The 20,445-nt window shown below is 36.1% G+C and overlaps 1 pseudogene; it reads right to left on the bottom strand.

Moving 5' to 3' along the window:
- Positions 1 to 9,107: 9,107 nt before the first annotated feature.
- On the bottom strand, positions 9,108 to 14,537 carry LOC149373080 (lysosomal alpha-mannosidase-like; annotated as a pseudogene).
- Positions 14,538 to 20,445: the final 5,908 nt, after the last annotated feature.

Here is a 20,445-nt window from a genome sequence, read left to right as displayed (position 1 = left end):
CTGTCCATCCGTACCTACATATTTATATCATCATCATCATCGATAGGAAGTTGAAAGTTTGAAGATCAGTCAAATGTGCGTATTGTGTAAATACAATCAGACGTATCTTCCCCATCTACTACATCGTAATCCATAGGCTCGAGAGGGTTCAAGCACAATTAAATACGTACAAGAGGTGCCACTTTTTTCTGTTTTTTCGTTTATTTGTTTCTCGTTAATTTAATTACTTTTATCTTTTTTTTTTCTCATCATCAAAGTAGTCAATTTTTTTTTTCGACTCGTCTATACATGCGTTTTTCTAAACAATCACGAGATGATACGGTTTACAATATATGGCGTAGAAATCTCCATTGTTCTTCAAGTTACTGGAAAATCTAGTGATTGTTTCTTTCCCGATGCCATCACTACAATTATTAATTCAATGAGACATTTGGCTGACCCAGTTGTTGATGACGTGATGAATTTTTTCAACCAAATGTCCTAAAACACGAATGTAAAAGTATTACAATTCATTCAGACTGTGTAACAGTTTGAAAGAGCAACACCACTAGCGACAGTTGGAGTCACTGGACCGGAGATCATGAATGGAAGTACCTGACAATTTCTCATTAATTATTTAATCTTACAAATTTATCTAGTTATAAGACGTTTATACAAGTAATGATAAATTTTCTGTTGTCTATGATAACCTTATACATTTATCTGAAAAAAAATTTCCAAAAATATTTATTGCGTAATGATACACATGCAATTGTTTGCTGCAAGGATTCTTGAAATCGCGACGAGCCAGTATTTTCTTGTAAACTATCGCATCCAACTTAAAACACATACCTGTACAAAATCCCGCTTGTTGTCCTAAATATATTGTATAGTCGGGAACGGGAGAACTTTGTACAGGTTAAATGTGCGTTTTCGCCCTTTCAAAGGAAAGTTTTAAGCTGCAAAAGACTAATTGAGTTGGGAAAAAATAGCTAAGGTATTAAACATGTCCTCAAAAATATGTTATTGAAAGGCTTTTATCGTTTATCGTATTACAATAGCTGAACGTGTAAAAAAAAATGAAAAAAGAATTGCACCTACAAGGCCTGTGTTATTTTTCCCCCAAGTGACTAATATACACCGCGATAATCACGTGACCTTTTGACCAAAAATATGTTAAGACGTATAAGTTTTGCATTTTATTTTTCTAAAATTATTTTATTTAGACATGTAACAATATTATAATACATTTATAATCCAATTAATATCTAAAGAAATTATATTTTCAATATCTCAATTATTTATTTCAAGTGCATTTTTTTCATTGTAATTTATTGATAAAAATTATTTCTGTTTAACCAGTGCAACTTTCTTACTGTTCAAAACACTACTTTAATTTAGAATCCAAAACACATGAAAAATTTTTATTTCTTAACATATTTTTTCGTACACCCAAATTTAGCTGTAATGAAAAAAGATACCCAGCATAAAAGCAAGGATGAATCGAAAAACTTATCAATAAAATTATTGTACGATACAGGTAATTTGTGTAGGATGGAAAAAAAGCTTAGTTTATTTATGTACGAAATACGAAATGTTATTTTATTCGACAATAAAATTAAGTAATAATTTTCGTTAAATGACATTTGTATTTACAAACTTTAACGACGTAAATGATATACCCAATATGTACAAATACATGTATAAATTATACAGTTTTTAGAAATTCTGTTGACTATGATACAATCTACTTATAAACTAAATAACACTTGAAGATTTCAATGCTATGATACAAGTTATATTTTTTTCATATAAACGCTGTACACTCTAAATATTAACAATGAACTTAAAATTAAAATCACATGAAAAAGCTAGTTTACTTTAACACATTCGTCACAATAAAGCTTAATAAAAAATGTCTGACTATATCCCTCGGTCAAAGAAGCACGTACAAAAACAAAGTAAGTCCACAAAAAAATCAACTATCTTTTTTAGTTTTTTATATTAATACCTCCCTTGGCCTGAGAGTTTGTTCGTTCTACTATAGGCACTCGATAGTAACTATATTCAATAGCCTGATTATTGGCTAAAAGTACACTTTTTATCATAACTATTCTTGCACTCGTAACTGTTTCTCTTTCTTTATTTCAACTCAATTCATAACTGTTAAGTCCCATGAACGAGAGCACAAGAAAAGAAAAAAACGTTCCGATACGTTTCTCTGGGTGCAGCCGCATCCGAAACCAGACGTAACTTTCTTCGTCAACGACGAATCTCAAGTGCCTAGTTGCGATAGGGTTTGAGATGGCAGCAGTGGCCGGTTCGCGCCTACCCTACAAGTTAAGGTGGACGGGTTTCGAGTGCCGGCGTCGTGGAGGCAGGGGTGGCGGCGTTTCCGGCCATGTTTGCTTGTGCTTGTTATCCTTATTGTTACCGATTATGCAACTGCCACTGCTACTGTTATCGCTGCCGATATCTTTTTTGCCAAAGTCGTGCAGTCTGGCGTCCTGCTGTGCCGACTTATTGTAGTCTACTATAATGTCCGTGAATTTTATGATTCTCCACCGGTACAGGACCTCTTCCTTGGGGTTCTCGGCGTTTTTTTTTACGGCCTCTTGAAGCTTGACAGCCGAGTCCGCGGAATCCATCGGCGATTCAGGGACAAAGATCTCACAGTCCGACAGCGCCAGCCCAGAATTCGTGGACAAGGATAAGCAATCTTTGCGTGGAGGTTCTGTCAAACAGAGATTGTCCAGGGAAATTCCATCAGCTACTGTAAAACGAGAGGAAAAATGATTTGAACCAGTTTTTATAGTGTAAAGTCTTTGGCGGATCTCAAGAAAAGTATGGTGCTTACAGTGTAGGCTGTCGATGCTGTCTTGGGCTCCGCTGTCGCTTGGCTTGGCGCCGAAAAGCAGGTCGACCCTTTCACCGAACAGGACCTCGCAGTGCTGGATAAGCATCTCCACGAGGGCAGGAATCGCCTGGCTCTGGTTGACCAAGGGACTCTCGGACCAGAGCAGACTTGGCCCACAGCACACGCCGAGGTTACTCGCGCACATGAGGTTGTGCTTCGAGCGCCGGGCTATGTGGTGCAGCACATGGATCAGGTGCGACAGCAGCGTATAGTTTGCCCTTGGCAGACGGTCCAAAATGCTACAAACCAAACGAACGTTAAACAAATGGATAGTTATGTATGATAAGGTAGCTCCATTGAAGTAAAAATATCAGGGGTCGTACCTTTTGATCGTCGTGAGCGGGTCCGGAGACTTGAGGCTGGCCATCCACAGGGAGAAGAGGTGAGAGGTAAGGAGGGGGTCGGGCAGTGATCTCAAGAAGTCCTTGAGTAGGGCAGCCACTGCGAGTACGGACGCGTCTTCGAGGCAACTACTGTTGCCCGAGGACTCGATCTGGTCCTTGAGCTCCCGGACCACCCTTAAATTGGCGGATTTGCGAAAGATGCCTTGGGTGGAGGGACCCTTGGCGAGGAGCTGCTGCAGCATGACGAGGACTGGCTTGGGCAGACCGTTCTCGTCGAGCCGCGCCAGATTGACACCAAAGACGCGGGGGCTAGAGGAGGCGGATTTTCGCAGGAGACCCCATGTCCGGGATTTGTGCGACTTTGCATCACTATTAACTGACGCCAAATTTCGCGCGTCGGTTTCCATGTACTTTTCGTACTCGGCAAGCCTCTGAATCTGAAAGGAAAAACGGTTGAGATTTTGGTTAGTCGTTACTTTTTGATTATGAGACACGGAAACAATTTTATTTCTATAAGAACATCAAAATCTGCAAATTAGTACTTGTGTCGGAGAAACATGATTAATTTTATTTCTTTTTTTGCACGAATAATCGCGAACGTGGGACAAAAATTTTGTATGGCGAACAATAACAAAAATCGTTTTTCAAGGAGGTACAATTCATAGACAGAGAGGGGATGATCCAGAGCTCTGGGGAAGTGTGATTCCCAATAATCCATAACCAAATTAAAAGTCCACTAAAATGTAATTTGTACAGTGAAGATGACACACATGTGGACTCTGATAATGTATGTGAATTAAAAATTTACTGCCTCAATAAATTAGCATCGATTAAACTCTCAATATTTCCAAGCTAAAAATCTAACTCAATGCTGCCACCTGAATACATGTGTGCATATACCTGAGAAAGAAAAAGGGTCTTTCCCGGCGCCCTCAAAACTGGTATCACCGAAATTACAAATGTAAGATGCGTCACGCACACGAGCAGGGAAATTCGACTTTCTCGGTTTTCTTCTCTTTACTTTAAGTACATTATCTTTTTTTTTCCATGAGAAAATCGCATATGCACCGAAACCAATGAATAGTTTGTACGCTCGAGAAAAATAGCAATGCTACATATACATGGAAAAGATTTACGCTTTAACCAGTGTAAGTGTACAGCGAAGAACGAAAAAAGTGCGCAGGAAAAACGGATAATACAAAATAGCAGTTGCGCCCGAAAACACCGATGTCCCGAAAATCGGACTCAACATTACATCGGAGGTACCAAAACTAGCATTGAGACGCACCCCAACTCCGATTTTCAAATTCAAAAGTGGGCAGCAATGATATTTCAATGCCCGATTATTCACTTTAAATATTTCTACACATCTAACTGATATGGGAATGCGTGCAAGGTAAATATAGTTTATGTAATTTTAACCAAAAGTTACCTCACTACTCGGCTGGTGATCATTTGGTCCGCGCCGAAGGGACCGGAAAGACGCTCTAGTCTTCCTGCACCAGTTAGAAATGGCCTTCTTCATTTTTCACTCTGACGTACACTCCGATTTCACTAGTTGCACCCTTCGGTTCACAATGCGAGCAGTTACCACTAGTAGACACTAGAACACTCCGGGAGAGAATAACTGAGGACTGAGGGACGGTAGTCCCATTGCATTCCCGAATATCCCCACACTGTGCAGTGATGAGTTTACGCCCTTTCACTATTGGCCCGAGCGCAATTAGTCTGCAATAGGAAGGGTCAGTACTATCAGTAGTGGGATTATTTGGGTGGGGACATGTACATAACTACATGACTAATTATGTTCGAACACATCTCAAGACATTGGAGTTGTTTCTTAGGGAAAAATTATTAAAGAGAAAATACATGGGAACAAGAACGAGAAAAATAAAACGAGTACGGAAGCTTTTCAAGTAAATAGTACGTATGAGCTCTGCCGAAATATTTATACCTCTATATTTTTTGTACAAATTATGGAAAAAAATTGAATTTCTTCAAAAATTTGTACTAATTTTCATCATAAGAGAGAGTATGATAAGAAATGAAAGATTTGCATTTTAATTGTGTAAAATTATTTTATTAAGACTTATTTTATAACAATATTATGATTAATCCATAGAGCAATTGTTAGCTGAAGTAGTTATGTTTTTGAGATCTTGATCATTTATTTAAGTACATTTTTTTCATTTTAATTTATTGTTAAAAATTATTTCTATTTGACCAGTGAAAATTTTTACAGTCCTAAACACTATTTTAATTTTGAAACACATGCAAAATTTTTATCTCTTAACATATGTTTTGTAGAAATTAAATTTTTTGCCACAAAAAATTTTTCTCATAAGTTTTACTTGCAAAAACCATATCAATTACTTAACCACGCTACAATACATGCATAAATTAACGCGAAGTACTCAGAGCTTAGGGTACATCCAGTGCATTTGACTTTTTTTTATTTCTGTTTTAATGCGTTTTTTTATGGTTGCTTTATTACTCGATTACAGCGCGTTTCTTTGATTCGCGGTGCTTAGCTATGGTTTGCCAGTAATTTTCAGTACTGGGAAGTAATAGAATTTTTGTTCGATGCCATTTATTTACAATTCCAATCTTACATATGAATAAATACATTAATGCTATGTAAAATTAATTTATTGTTCATTTATTTTTGTAGCTTCTAGTGCACTCACACGTAAGCTTACCTCTTCTCGTATTTTTTTTTTTATTACTATGCTATCGTCTACAATGCTGTTTTCATATGGTTACAGTCTTTTTTTTCTCTTGCTCTTTACTCTGCTACTGAGTTGTATTGCTCGCACCACACTCAGTTAGGGTTAGATTTTTTTCTACGAGAAAAGTACACAACTGTGATCTTGGGTATCCTATTTTATTTTTAGCCTTACATTTTTGCCGCCCGTTTTTTTTTTCAAAATTAAACTATTTACCTTAGACGGAGTTTAAAGAATGGCGTTATTGTTTCCTAGTTCTCCATGCGTCCAAACTGTATTGATTTAACGACTATAATTACAATTGTATATTCTTAATTTTACACTAAGTAGTGTACTAGTTGGGGTTGAGAGATATTGTTGCTATTTTTTTTTTTTTTTTTTTTTTTTTTTTTAATTATAGAAACAACGATGAAAGAGTCGCAAGCCACCGTGACTTCCACCAGCAACCCTTCGTCCTATGATGGATACGGTAAGCCAATCATGATATCAAGTCCATAAATATAAAGTCGGGGGGTCGGGTAAGGTTCCCTGACCTGTTTAATTAGAATAGACCCAGCATAGTTTTTTTTTATGCATTAGGGCCTGCGGAACACAACTTTTCATGTTGGGTCGCTGTCCAAAAGGTCAATTTTTTGTTAATTGACAAATTTTACTTACAAGTAACAAATGTTGTTTTTTTTTGTTCGTAAAAAAATTTTCTTTTCTGATTTTTTGGTCGCATTTGAAGCAAAAAGTTGTGGATGAAGTATATTCGTAAAATTTATACTTTTTGGCAAAAACTCACAAAGTTTTGAAAAATATGTTCTTTACGGTTTTCGAAATCTTTTGGTGTTTTTTTTTCAAATCTAGTAATCTAATTTATAACGTAATACTTTTTTTTGTTTAAAATGAGTGAAAGAATCGGGTGAAAACTTTCGTTTGTCGAAAAAACCAATATTTAAAATTAACTGACAAAACTCGTCGAGTATCAAAAAATTGACCATTCGGACAGTGACCCACCATTAAAAATCGTGCTCTTAATACATTAAAAAAAAAAAAAAAAATCGGTGAGTCCATCCTATTCGAACAGATTACGGGACCCTATAAACATGTAGACCTCATACGATCGGAGAAAAAACTGCGGATGCAAGTAAACACCTCCTGTAAAAGCAGTTCCAGGCCAAACTCACAGCTCGACGGAAACGACGATAAACTATTCCAGCTCGTCAACGCCGAGACACCCGTCCTCGAGTCCAAGGCCCAGCGCAGCGCGAGCAAACATAAATTACCCCTTGCAGGACAATCTTGGCGCCTCGAGGTACCTCGCTGCAAATATTTTTAAGAACACCTTTCGAGAGAGAAAATTTTTTTTTTATTCCGTTTACAAAATAAGATAACCAGCAAAGGTCCAGACTCGACGTCCCAAACTATCGAGCCTCCCAGGATGTTCGGTCCGTTTAACGACGAGGAGCGAAAGGAAATTTTGACCAAGTTTTACGATCAGGTAAAGAGCAACTTGGAAAGCATTGTCCGGCCCAATGGAAGCAAAGAGTTACCTGCGAGGACGTGTGCCGACCTCTTTGCCGCTTTCCCCCGAAAAACCTACGGGTTAGAGAAATTTCTAATTCACGAAAATCTACTTTGAAAAAATGCTATAATCATCAAAATACAAATACCCATACAGGAGAGTATTGGATTGATCCGAACGACGGTGATCCTCGAGATGCGATACTAGTACGTTGTGACGCCGAAACGCGCTCGTCATGTATTTTGGCTAGTCCCTCGCGAACAGTGGAAATCAGTCACGAGGGCAGTGAATCCGAAATTTGGCTCAATGAAATCGACAGCGCGTCAAAGGTATAAATCGAAAATTTTACCGATCACCATTGACGGTTTGTACTTCGAATTTTTTTTTTTCAAATTTTTTTTCATACAGATAAATTACAATGCGGACAGCAATCAAATTGGTTTTCTGCAATTACTTTCTAAAGAAGCCGAACAAAGTATCACTTACAATTGTAAGAACAGCGTCGCTTATTTCGACATTGAGCGTTAGACTTACAGAATACTAATAAAATAACTGGGAAGATTCGATTTTGAGGGGAGAAAATAACGTTAAAATTCTTGTATATTCATTTGGTACTGTAAAATCATACACATCATCGATCAAATTTAAACGAAATTTTTTAAAATGGATATCAATTAATTTTTAGATCATGACATAGCTAGTAATAAAGTGATCTACAATAATTATTTTGAGCCACCTCTAATGAAAGCATTTCTATTGATCTGTATTTTCTGTTGGCAAAAGAATAGTAGTGAAACGACAGACTATACACCATTTGATTTGATTATTATCTTTGATCCAGTGATTAGAGCGGAGAAACGTTATTTTAACTGATATTATGGAAAAATCGTAAAATAGTTCCTAAATATTTACATTTTATAAAAATACGTTAGACATACATTTAATAGAACTATGATTCAAGTGCGAGAATTCTAACATTTTTTGGCAAGTGTTTTATGAGTAGTAGCATATCATATGTATTAAATTGTTAAACAACAAATAAAATGTGTAACGAAATGTGTGCCAAAGGGGACTTTTTAAAGACATGCCTACACAAATAACAAAATATTTTTCCAACATTTTTTACCCCTTAGCCTTCGTAAAAGTCGTAGGATTTTTCACAAATACATTCGTATACTTACATAAAAAAACCTCATCATTTAAATAATCAATGTTCAATCTAATAAACATATTTATGAAGTATTAGAAACGTAAAATAAGTAAGCAATTATATTTAACTATGTTTATTTTAATTTCAAAGTAAACCAATGGCCTTTACGCTCAATCTGTGACGCAAGAGATGTAGAAAATACTGCCTATATATTAACATTAAAGCGATTATTATCTATTGTACTCTGTGGTATAACAAGTAAAAAAAGTTACACGCAACTAAAAACAAGGTTTATTTTTTTTCTTAGAATGATTTGAAATAAAATAGAATACTTTTATAATTTATGAGGACTACATTTATTGAGCACATACAATAATATACATTCGTGACAAAAAAATTTACTTCAAACATTTTCTTCATTAATATATTACTATTGGTCTTTATAAATGTGTTATCGCACAAAGTTTAATACTCCACGATCTCATTAAGACCCGTGTTTAAGTTTGACGACAAAAGTCCGAATTTCCATTGGTTTCAGTAGTACCACGATAGAATTACTGGAGGCCTGCACTTTGTCCGAGTCCAAATTTCCAGTTTCAACGTTATCGTCCGTCCCCGACGTCCACTTCAATCGCTGCTCGTCTTTCAAAAACTGATTCGCACCAAGAGTCGTTTCTCGCACCCAATCCACGGAAAAACTGGCGAACAGCTCCTATCGGCAAAAACAATCCACAACTCAAGAATGTATCAATGGAACCAATTGTGATCAATAAGAAACATAATAGGTATTACTTTCAAATCGACTTGGGCAACTGTCGAGTACAAGGAAGTTTTGCCATTCTCAAATATGTGCTCAAGTCGCAGTAGAACTTCCCCATCCTTCCAAGGCTCGAGAGTCAGAATACGAATGTTTTTAGGCAGCAAAATCGTTAAACCGTCGCCCTGACGGATCGAGGAAAATTTTGAATTTATTTAGTTATTTTAAAACTCGAGTGATACCTGATACGATAAATTTGAAAATGGTAATTCGAATGGCAATGCTATCAAGTATTTATTAAATACAAATAACTTTCGACGTTACGACCCATACACTTATATATAGATAACGAGGCCCTCATCAGGTAAAAAACTTAATCGTCACACTAGTGACTAAGTGTAGTACGCAAGATGGTAAGGTAGCGAATACATTGTGACGAACGTCGAAAGTTATTTGTATTAATATATACTTGATAGCACTACCACCCGAGTTATTATTTTCAAATTTAAATTCTTCAAAAATACATGCCGAAGTACAGCAGGGAGTGACAAAATGTACAACCTTCATTTTGTAAAGTTGATTCCAGTCTTGAAAAGAACTTGTCGTGGGGGTGAAAAAGAGCCAAGATCCAAGGGACAGTTCAATCGCTTTCTCTTTTTCTTGCAAAATGAGCTCGTCCTTGTCCATCAAACTGCCGGTCAGCAAGTAATGTTTACCTCTGACCACAAGGCCCGTTCCGTACGCCATTTCGTTCAATATTTGATTGAGGCGGTTCATCTTGTCGTGATTGGTTAACCTTCTGTGAAGCTGAAACACATTTTGGCGAAATTCAACGCGTCAGTTTTACCATTTGGGGTGACTTTTTCGTTACCATCAACTAAATTTGTCCTCGAAACAAGCTCGAGCCACCCTGTGGCCTGTCGGTCAACACACTCACACGTAACAACTTCCTCTTGTCCTCGATGGCGATTTTCGTTGGGATCGGGTAATAGTTACCAGAAACTCGTTCCTCCAGCCAAACGTTTATGTGAGGGCGCTTGTTGAGCTTACGCTGAATCATCTCCCTACCATTGCTGTCCGTGTAAAATGTCCTTCTGTTCACCAAGTTCGTAAAGTAATTGCTGACCACTTTCTTGCCGCCTATCATCTTCGACAAGCTGTACAAAATAATTTTATAATACGTATAGAGGATGAACTGTTTTTTTTTTTTTTTACAAGTAACCATTAATGTATGAAATTACTCGATGGGCACAGGTCCGATCAGCCAATGAAATTCCACTTGACTTTTTCCCTTGTAAATTCTAACTACTTGGCTCACCCATTCATTGACTACTTGATGAATTTCCTCGACCAAAGGTCCTGCCGGCATTTAATTTTTGAAAATGGTACAATCGAGACTTAATGGCATATTAGCAGTGTCCCATATGACATACCTTTGAAGATCTGCGTGGAGTTGGTAACATTTAAAATATGGGTGATGCTGCTCTTTGGTCTTAAAACATACAGCCCCGACGATCTGTTGGCGACCAATGCGTTGTTGCCCTCCGCAGCATCGTAATAATGAAACGATTGTCTGATTTTCAGGCCCCTTGTCCCGTGAGTCATATTTATCAAGATTCTACCTTTCGCGTTGGCACTTATGTTAAATAACTTAAATACAACGTTTATTGTTTATGGCATTGCAAAATGATATTGGAAAAAGTAATGGTCAACTTTTTACCTCGGAGCCTATAAATTGGGAGCCATTAGCCGGTTTTGGGTCGTTTGGCACGAAATTGGGATCGGACTTTTTTTGGTAAACGTAAAACGATTGGAAACCAAGCGAGAAAACATTTTCAGCTAGGAAAACCAACTCCATTGTTGCACTGCTGACTCGACCGGGGATCGCTTGCACTTTGTCTGGAATTGGCACCATTTGAGTAACCATATCGTTCCCTACAATTAAAAAAAAAAAATCCCATCAATCGATTAATAATTGGGTACATTTATGTATTTCAAAGGTGACTTGGACTATTTCCACTGGATTAATCAAAATAGCTGAAATTTTCTAACTATGTAAATGAGGTATGCCTCATTCATTTACGATAAAAAACACTGGGGTTAACCACTTTACTTTTAAGAAAATCACTATTGAAAACTCACCAATTTAACAGACAGTCTTACAGAATTTGTTACTAAAATGACGCTAACTCCAAAAGTAAATGACAAACCTCTGTAAATAAAAACTGTATTTGTACCTTTTTTTTTATTAGTGATCTCTTAGAACTGTGAAAATTATACGTAAACCACTTAGATTTTAAGAAAATTTAGAGAAAAGTGATTTATCGTCTTCTGCGCATGCGATGATTAAAGTGGTGAGTTTTTACTATTTATTTTATTGATATTTTATAACTTTTTAGGCCATTAAAACTCTTGAAATTGAACGCGTGATTCATACATTCAATAATCATGACAATGGACAAAGAACATTTTTCGTAATCAATAAAACCTCAAAGGGCCCCTCACTGGGTACGGCACCAAACGTTCAAGCCACCTTTATTATTGACGCACCAGTAAAGTCTTTGACCCCGTACACCAAATTCTGAACCGGCACTCTGATGAACTGCTGGACCATTTGACTGGTCGGATTGTACACAGTGACAACGAATTTTCGGTGATTGGAGGAATAATCACAGGCGCTAATGTTGAGAAGCAGACACGAGTGGAATTCCGGCGCATTTGAAATTTTTTTTTTCAATGCCCAATTGCTGAGAACAAAAGACATGTATATTTTTCAAACAGCTGATATTTTCAAAGTGCATGATTATTATTATTTTAGAGCTTCAGAGGCAACGTGCTCTTCTTTGGAAATACTGCGATGTAACAGTTTGGCATAGTCAAACGCAACATTTTGCATTGCAGTGCCCGTAATGGCGTCATGATGCTTTAACACCCCCATTGCCTCTCGGAAACGTTGCAGCTCTTCGGTATCGGGCAGATTCGCCAAGACAGATAATTGCTTCGCCACCTGGAATGACAAAAAAAAAGATAATCCAATTTTTTTTTGCAAGTTGAAATGGGAAATTCATTAAAGCCCCGACTTGCAAAAAGTTATTGCCGAGTCTTTCGAAGTACTTCAGTGCCGGTCTGGACGTATAAAAACCGGTCCAAAATGAATGTTGGTCGAAAGAGTAGGGGAACATATCGCCGATTTCAACAGGCCATCTCAAATCGTGCTTGTGCAGTGCCCGCAAGTAGCACGACGGAGTTGAGTGAAACACCTCATAGTTGTCTCCTTCCTTACTGTTTATGTACCTGAGTAATCACGCAAATTTGTTTCAACCGTATACTTCGGCATGTTGTTTTAGAAAAAAAATTTGAAACCAACTTGATGAGTTTGTCTATGTTGGCGAACCACAGCTCAGCGTTTAAGTAATGATGTGTCCGTCCCATTGTAATGATTATATTATTGGTCTGGTACATCGTAGCTTGTTTCGAAGCAAAATGTAGTAGTTTCTCTGCCTTTAGTCAAATAAATATCTTGTACAATAATATATTGTTCCAAAGTGATGGCATGAAAAATTTTCGCTTACTCTGTCATGTACGTTGTAATTTACGTTGTTTGGGTCATCGATGATGGGCACGCGATTGCCGCAGAAAGTATCAAAACAAAAACCAGGTGGGGTGAAAAAACGGTAGTACAAAATCATCGTAAATAGATTGGCAGATTTACCTGAAATTCATTTTTATTTTCATCAATCCTGGTTTTTCATTGAAATGAAAATTTTTTGATATATACATGAAAACCCGTATAAAAAAAATCTTACTTTTTAAAAGTATTTATGTTGCACTCTACGTGGAAAAAAAATACAGTCTTATAATCTTTTAAAGACATAGGACTTTTATGTATAGAAAATTACGTCATCCTTTCAATTCTAAAATTAGAAAGAAAATGAGTTTTCGATGGAGGTATGCTAAACATTGCAAACAGCCGTACAAGAAAAAAGTACGACTTCACTTTTCCGGTGCAAGTAGCCGGAAGTGAAAATTGTACTTCCCCTCTGGGAATGAAAGTAAACCACATACCTAGACTATCACTGCCTTTCCAGATGAATTCGGCAGTTTTATTCCACAAGCGGGCCCAGTTGTACACGTAATCGATTCGACCAACGAACATTCCATCAAAACCCATTCGAGCGAAAATGGAAGCTTGTTCGCGAGAATGTCCGAAAGGGTCAACTTGCCATCCGACTCGAAGTCGCCCACAAGAACCAAAGGAGTCATTTATTCGCCTTTAAAGGTAAATAAGTTTATATTAATCGCAACAATAAATCATTCAATCCAATTGTAAGCATACCTGAAGCCCCAAGTGTATTGATCAATCAGTGATTGGTAATTTGTGGTAGCCTCGTCGTTCATACTCCAACCACCACCAACTATTTCAAATCGTCCTTCGTTGACCAACATTTTTAACTTTTCTCTCATAGTGTCGTTTCGATTTTTCCACCACTTCCATAGCATTGCCATTTCGGCAAACGCAAATCTAATTACAAATCGGTTTGTCATCATCCCCCAGCGATAATTAACAATAAAAGTTTTTTCAATTTACTATTATTTTCTGTTTCTACAATAACATTGGCGTTGAAAAATATATATGTAATAATAACAACTGATAATCAAAAATTATGTATAACTTATGACATTTTATTACTTGTCTCAAATACGGACTTTACAATTCTCATTATCGGTTGTTATTTTTCGCTGAGATCGTCAGTATGGTGTAATGGTATACATATTAGTTGTCAAAATATTGATTTGAAAATACCTTCTTCCTGGATTTTTTAGGAGCGATTCAATGACATTGTCGATCACGTATTGCACCCCTGAAATTAAAATATTTTTTTCTTACTCGCTAGCAAAAGGGAGGAGTACTTCACGCTTAATGTAAGGTAAAGACATGTTTTTCATAAAATATGCCACTTGTGATATTCCATTTAATTTTCCTTCCTGTATAGATGAATAATCAATATTATTTACAAAGTATGCGCAACTTTTATTTATATCTTACATTTGTTGTATATTACATCGTAGGTTAAGTACAACCAGCCCACTTCAGCGTGAGAATGAGCCACTAAATGCAGTACCGGTAATGGTGTTGTGATTTTGCATCAGTCCCATTGCTTCTTTGTACGTTTGATATTCTTCAGAGTCAGATGAATGTGTGAGGACCGAAAGTTGTTTGACCACCTATTTTTTCATTTTTTTATTCTTTTATTAATTGAAGGTAACATGGAGAGTATAATACATGTCATGACTTTTGACCTGTAAAAAATTATTTTCCAGTCTCTCGAAAAATTTCAATCCAGGCCGAGAAGTGAAGAAACCAGACCAAAAAGTATGGCGATTCCAGGAGTACGGCAAAAAAATCGTCAGTTTTGACAGGCCATGAAATGTTCAAGTCATTCAAAGATTTTAAGTAACACGAAGGCGTGGAATGAAAAATATTAAACTGGTCGTTTTTTTTCTCATTGATATATCTAACAAACCAAACGATGTATTAGTGTTACGCTTTAGTACCACGTTATAGTATTAATTAAAGATACACCTGATTAGTTTATCCATATTACTGTACCACAGCTCAGCTTCTGTGTACTGTAATTTATCTCCCATTGTAAATTTAATATTATCTGTTCCATACGATAAAGCTTGTTTTTTGACATAAGTTAATAGTTGCTCTACCTTTACCCATCATAAAAATTTAAAGTATACAATGAAACAATTTAAAAAAAATGTTTAAAAACCTATATATCTGATGTTTACCCTCTCATCCACGTTATAATTCAAATTTTTAGGATCATCTATAATTGGTACTCTTCCGTCACAACGAATAACAAAGCAAAATCCAGGTGGTGGTGTAAAGCGGTTGTATATTATTGACGGGAATAAATTGTTGGACTTGCCTAAACGAATGACCACCAAAAGTTATCGAAGCACAATTTAATAAAAATAATAAAATTTCCTACCTAAACTGTTACTTGTTTTCCACATAAACTCGGCAGTTTTATTGTCGAGACATGCCTTTTTAAATTGATAATCAACTCGACTAATAAACATTCCATCAAAACCCATTTGCGAAAATAGCGATGCTTGTTCCCGAGAATGTCCAAACGAATTTACTTGCCAGGCAACCCTTGGACCATCATAATTACCAATCATATATTTTACTCTCCTGGGATTAACAGTTTTACTTTATCTTTTTTTTATGTGGCTTTAGAATTTATCTATGATTACGGAAACTCAAAAACCTGAAGCCTAAAGTGTATTGGTCTATGATCGATTGGTAATAGGAAACAGCTTCGTCATTAATGGTCCATCCTCCACTCACAATTTCAAACCTGCCGTCGTTTATTAATTTTCGTAACATTTCCTTTTTAGTTTGATTTTGACGCTTCCACCATTTCCATAAAACAAATGTTTCAGCGTAGACAAACCTAGCAAAAAAATATGTTTTAATTTCTTTTAATTTTTTTATGCAGTTTTCTTATTTATTGCCTTCTATTTTGATGCTTCGTCAATGATAACATGACACTATCAATAACAGCTGTAAATGAATTTTTAAAAAAGTTAAAGGAGTTTTTTTTATGCACTAAGTAGTTGAACTTTAGAATAAAAAAAGATTCTCACAAGCGTAGTATGTTTGATTATGCACATGAAGCCAACCAATGTTACTCTCAGAATACGATATCAAATGTATGTTTAGTTTATGTGGCTGACTGTTTGGGCAAGTCTGCGTATGGTTAATAAAATTTTTTTTATGGTAGTATTTATCTAGATCACAACATTATTTAATTTGTATCATCCAATATATTATACTTACATTAGGCCCTATTACAGGTATAGGTTTTTCATATTTTGATGACAAGAGTAGCCATATTCCAAATCCTACGATGACAAATGCGGTACCAAATATAAATAAAAATAAACTTCGATGTGTTTGCAATCTCATTTTAATTTTAATTTGTTACTAAATAGTGAACGAAAAATTGGTTAACTGAGAGAAAATTTCACATAAAAATGTGCTTTTTTTCTTCAATATTGACTGAAACCTTTGCGTGTGTTTTTTAGCGGATTTTTTTTACATATTTTTATCTCAACTTGTTGAACTACGTCAGTAAACTTGTAAACAAATGTTACTGACAGAAATTATGTAAGCAGTATAACAATTTGAGATTTTTTTATTTTATGAAGTATTACGTTTTTAGACCTTTTTTTTACAATATTTTGAACTCAATTCTCAATCGATAATTAATTTACATATTCATAAGTTTCAGTTTAACGATAACTCTTTGTCTTGATATTTTTAATTTATCTTGGAAACTATAGTAGAGAAACTTCAATATTCTAACCAGTTATTTTCACCTATTTTTACACTACGAGATTCAACGTAGTAAACTGAATATTTATAAAAATTAGCTTTACCTTTACTTATCTTCATTTAATTTTACATAATAAACTCATGACAAGCAACTGAAAAAATAATTTATTTCAAAGGAGAATAATTTATTATCATAATTGAGATACACGGGATACAATTATTATTGACGATGGAACGAGCCGGAAGCAGGAATCACCAGGAGAAAAAATTAAAAACACACAAATGATTTATAAAGGAAATATATTCATTCGTTTAGTACAAAGCCTTTCAGGCGCCATACGCACCTTATTCGCTCGCAGCCCGAGAACATCTGCAGCTCGCCACAGCGAGCGAGCGTCGCGCCCCTTGCGCCGCCGCGCTCGTTCCTCCCCTCCGTTCTACCGCAGTTCCATACCCCGCGTTTCGCCTGTTTCACGCGAGCTTCGACGTTAGGGCACGGTACGTCGATAATGAAGGAGCAAACCGCCAAATTCAAAAACTGTACCAATTGATATGAAAGGAAACATCACGGCTTAATTCTTCGTGTCATCGAGACTACTTTTCAGCCTGAACGGCCCCAGACCTGCATCTGTGCACGCTAGTTTCGACCTTCAGTACAACCGGAACTTCTCGCTCCTATCGAGATCTGTGATAACAAATGGTGGCTTGACGGCCGCGAGCTTCTCGCGCCTAAACAAGTCGCCTCGATGACTTCACAAAGAAGGCAAATCGACACCCCCGTCGTATATTCACTGTTTGCTCCCCCCCACCCGACCGCGTTCAATCATTGCATCATACGTTAGCCAAAATTACATGTGTTTTATCTCTGATGTACACAGTAACGTTGCCCCTTCAAACTCGCAACCTTTAAACGCCTAATTTCGTCTGTTACAATTATTATGTTATTTATACACATCGTATTGGGACAAATTCATAGAGACGAGAGTGAATTTGATGCACATACATAGTTTTAAACATCGATAGTAATTATACATCCTTAAAACGACGATACACATTAATGAAATTTAGGGGAAAGTTTTAAGATAAATGTTCTAATTTGCATAGGATTAAGTCTTACGATCAGAGACCTATTGGACAGTTCTATACGATCGGTTTTAGAGCTATCAACGTGGGAAACCTCGTCAAGTTCCGATTTCCATTTGAGCCGCTCCGCGTCTTTCAGATTTTTATTTGCATCGAGTGTCATTTCCTCATACGAGTCCACAGTAAAACCAGCAAACATCTCCTGAAAAAGAAAAGGAAAGAAAAGAAAAAACGATCGTAAACTTCAAGACAGTTCTTACTTTGAGATCAAATTTTGCAGCTGCAGAGTACGCGTGCGTTTCGCCAGTCTCGAAAAAGTGCTCCAATCGAAGTAAAACTTTTTCTTCTGCCCAAGGTTCGAGTGTAAGAATTCTGACATTTCTTGGCAAAGCTTTGACCAGCCCATCGTTCTAAAAGACCCACAGTGTTGTAAAAAACAAACATTTCTACGTACGAAAATAATGAACAAACCTTCATTTTGTACTGTTTACTCCAATCCTGAAAGGATGTATATAATGGAGTAAAAAATAGCCAAGGACTAATAGCAAGTTCATTTGCAAGCTCCTTTTCTTTCATTATCAAATCGTCTCGGTCCATCAAGCTACCAGTCACGAGACAATGTTTGCCCTTGACGACAAGCCCTGTATTGTAAGCTATTTCATTCAGTGCTTCACCTCCGCTCCATATGTGCGTGTACAACAACCGCCTATGAATCTGTACTCGATCAAACGTTATAATTTAATTATTTTTCAATGATCTAGTCGAGATATATTTTGAGTAAATTTTGTACGACCATCATTTCGATTTCTCCGTCCCTGAGACTCGAGCCACCGTGAGGTCTGTCGGGTAAGACGCTCATACGCAACATCTCTTTTTTATCTTTGATGGAAATTTTAGAGGTCACGGGATAGTAGTTACCAGCGATTTGCTCCACGAGCCTCACTTTTCAGTTCGGACGGCTGTTTAACGTACGTTTCAACATTTCACGGCCATTACCGTCGGTATAGAAATCGGTATCTATTTCAAGAATGTGTGGAATCTGCAACAAAGTCAAACAAATAGTTTGTATACTCGCTCAGGACTCTATCGCTCGGACAACGAAAAATTTATCCGTGACAAGAAAAAACAATTAGGATTCTTTCATGACAAGCTTATCTCCAGGTATTCACTAATAACACGCATAAATGGGTGAACAAGATAAACAGCATGTCTAGATCTCTATATTACTGTTGTATAACTCTTTCATATTGTAATTATTTATTTGCGTTGAAGTACAGTATTAATTGTATAAATTATACCAATTTAAACAACATTGCATATAAAATATAACTCCTATTCTGTTGAAAGTTGTCCAAATTAAATTATTCTAATATTTCAACTACTCGCTGTTACATTTAATCATATTTAAAGATGTAAAAAATAAAATGCATAATTCCACAACAAGGTCAAACACACATTAATTGATACCGACAATAACTTGTATACTAAAAAATTTCTCGTCAAACAATACATTTCATTATTTTCTACCTCTTTATGATGGTAAAATACCTTAAAGCAACCGACTCGGATTATTTGTCCTTGAAAATCATTTCTGCGCTGATCAAAAGTCAGATTAGTTGCCCCTAATCCTTTCTTTTCATCCCAAGTTCCAAAATGACTTTTAATCAATTCTCGATCCCTTGCAATTTAGTAAACTTCGCTAAGCTCTCGAGCATTTATACCCGTAATTTTCTGCACTACGAGAAATAGGCAGTTAAAAGGAATGTAGTTGTTGGAGAAAAATTCATCAGCTTTTGTTTTTTCACTCAAAAAAATCATCCATTGAATGTTGTCCGTTACAAACCACAAGGATATTTCCTAAAAGCGTATCGCACACTCAATTACTGTGATTACAAAAGTAGTATAAAAACGTACAAATTATAGTTTTTATGTATACAAATAAATAAAAACTGCTTAGCAAAAACTATCTTCAGATCGTGAAATCTGAAAAGTGGTTCTTGTTTCTTTAATCAAGTTCACGACTACAAACATTTTTGATCAAAACAAAACAACCAAAATTAACATAATGCTAACTTTAAGAAACTGTTTCATCTCTTCGGAGTCATTCATTAGCACGATCAAGGTATTCTGCAATTCAGAAATATCAATTTTCATCTAGAGAAAGAAGTATCAGAGAACGTTAGTGGCATATAAATATTTTAATTAATGATCAGTGATTATTACGAAAATCATTAAATAATTCTAGTATGATTGTCTGTCAAATCATGCATGTATTAGATGAACTGAATGCATAAAAATGATGGTTCTTTTTCGAGTAGAAATTTTTATGTTTTACCGAAATGAGAATGTCATATATAATTCATTGCAAGGCCATCATCACACGTAACAGCGCAATGTATAAAATATTTTTATGCTTGCAGAGCCCAAAGATTTTAATTCAAGGACTATCTTGTGTACAAATATACAAATAAAGCTGTTTTTCTTCTTATGGACTAAATAATCAAGTATATAATCACTTTCATACGCAGCACAAGACAAACTTGACTTTTTATGCTAATAATTATTTTTACCCCGTCAAATAGTATTGTAATGCGTCCAACTACTTTTATTTTTAAATAAAAGCCACTG

This window comes from Copidosoma floridanum, unplaced genomic scaffold (assembly GCF_036245765.1).
Source record: "Copidosoma floridanum isolate Cflo_tuat_1 unplaced genomic scaffold, Cflo_Japanese_pri ptg000043l, whole genome shotgun sequence".
NCBI classification, from domain to species: Eukaryota; Metazoa; Arthropoda; class Insecta; order Hymenoptera; family Encyrtidae; genus Copidosoma; species Copidosoma floridanum.
This window is presented reverse-complemented; position numbering and strand designations above follow the sequence as displayed.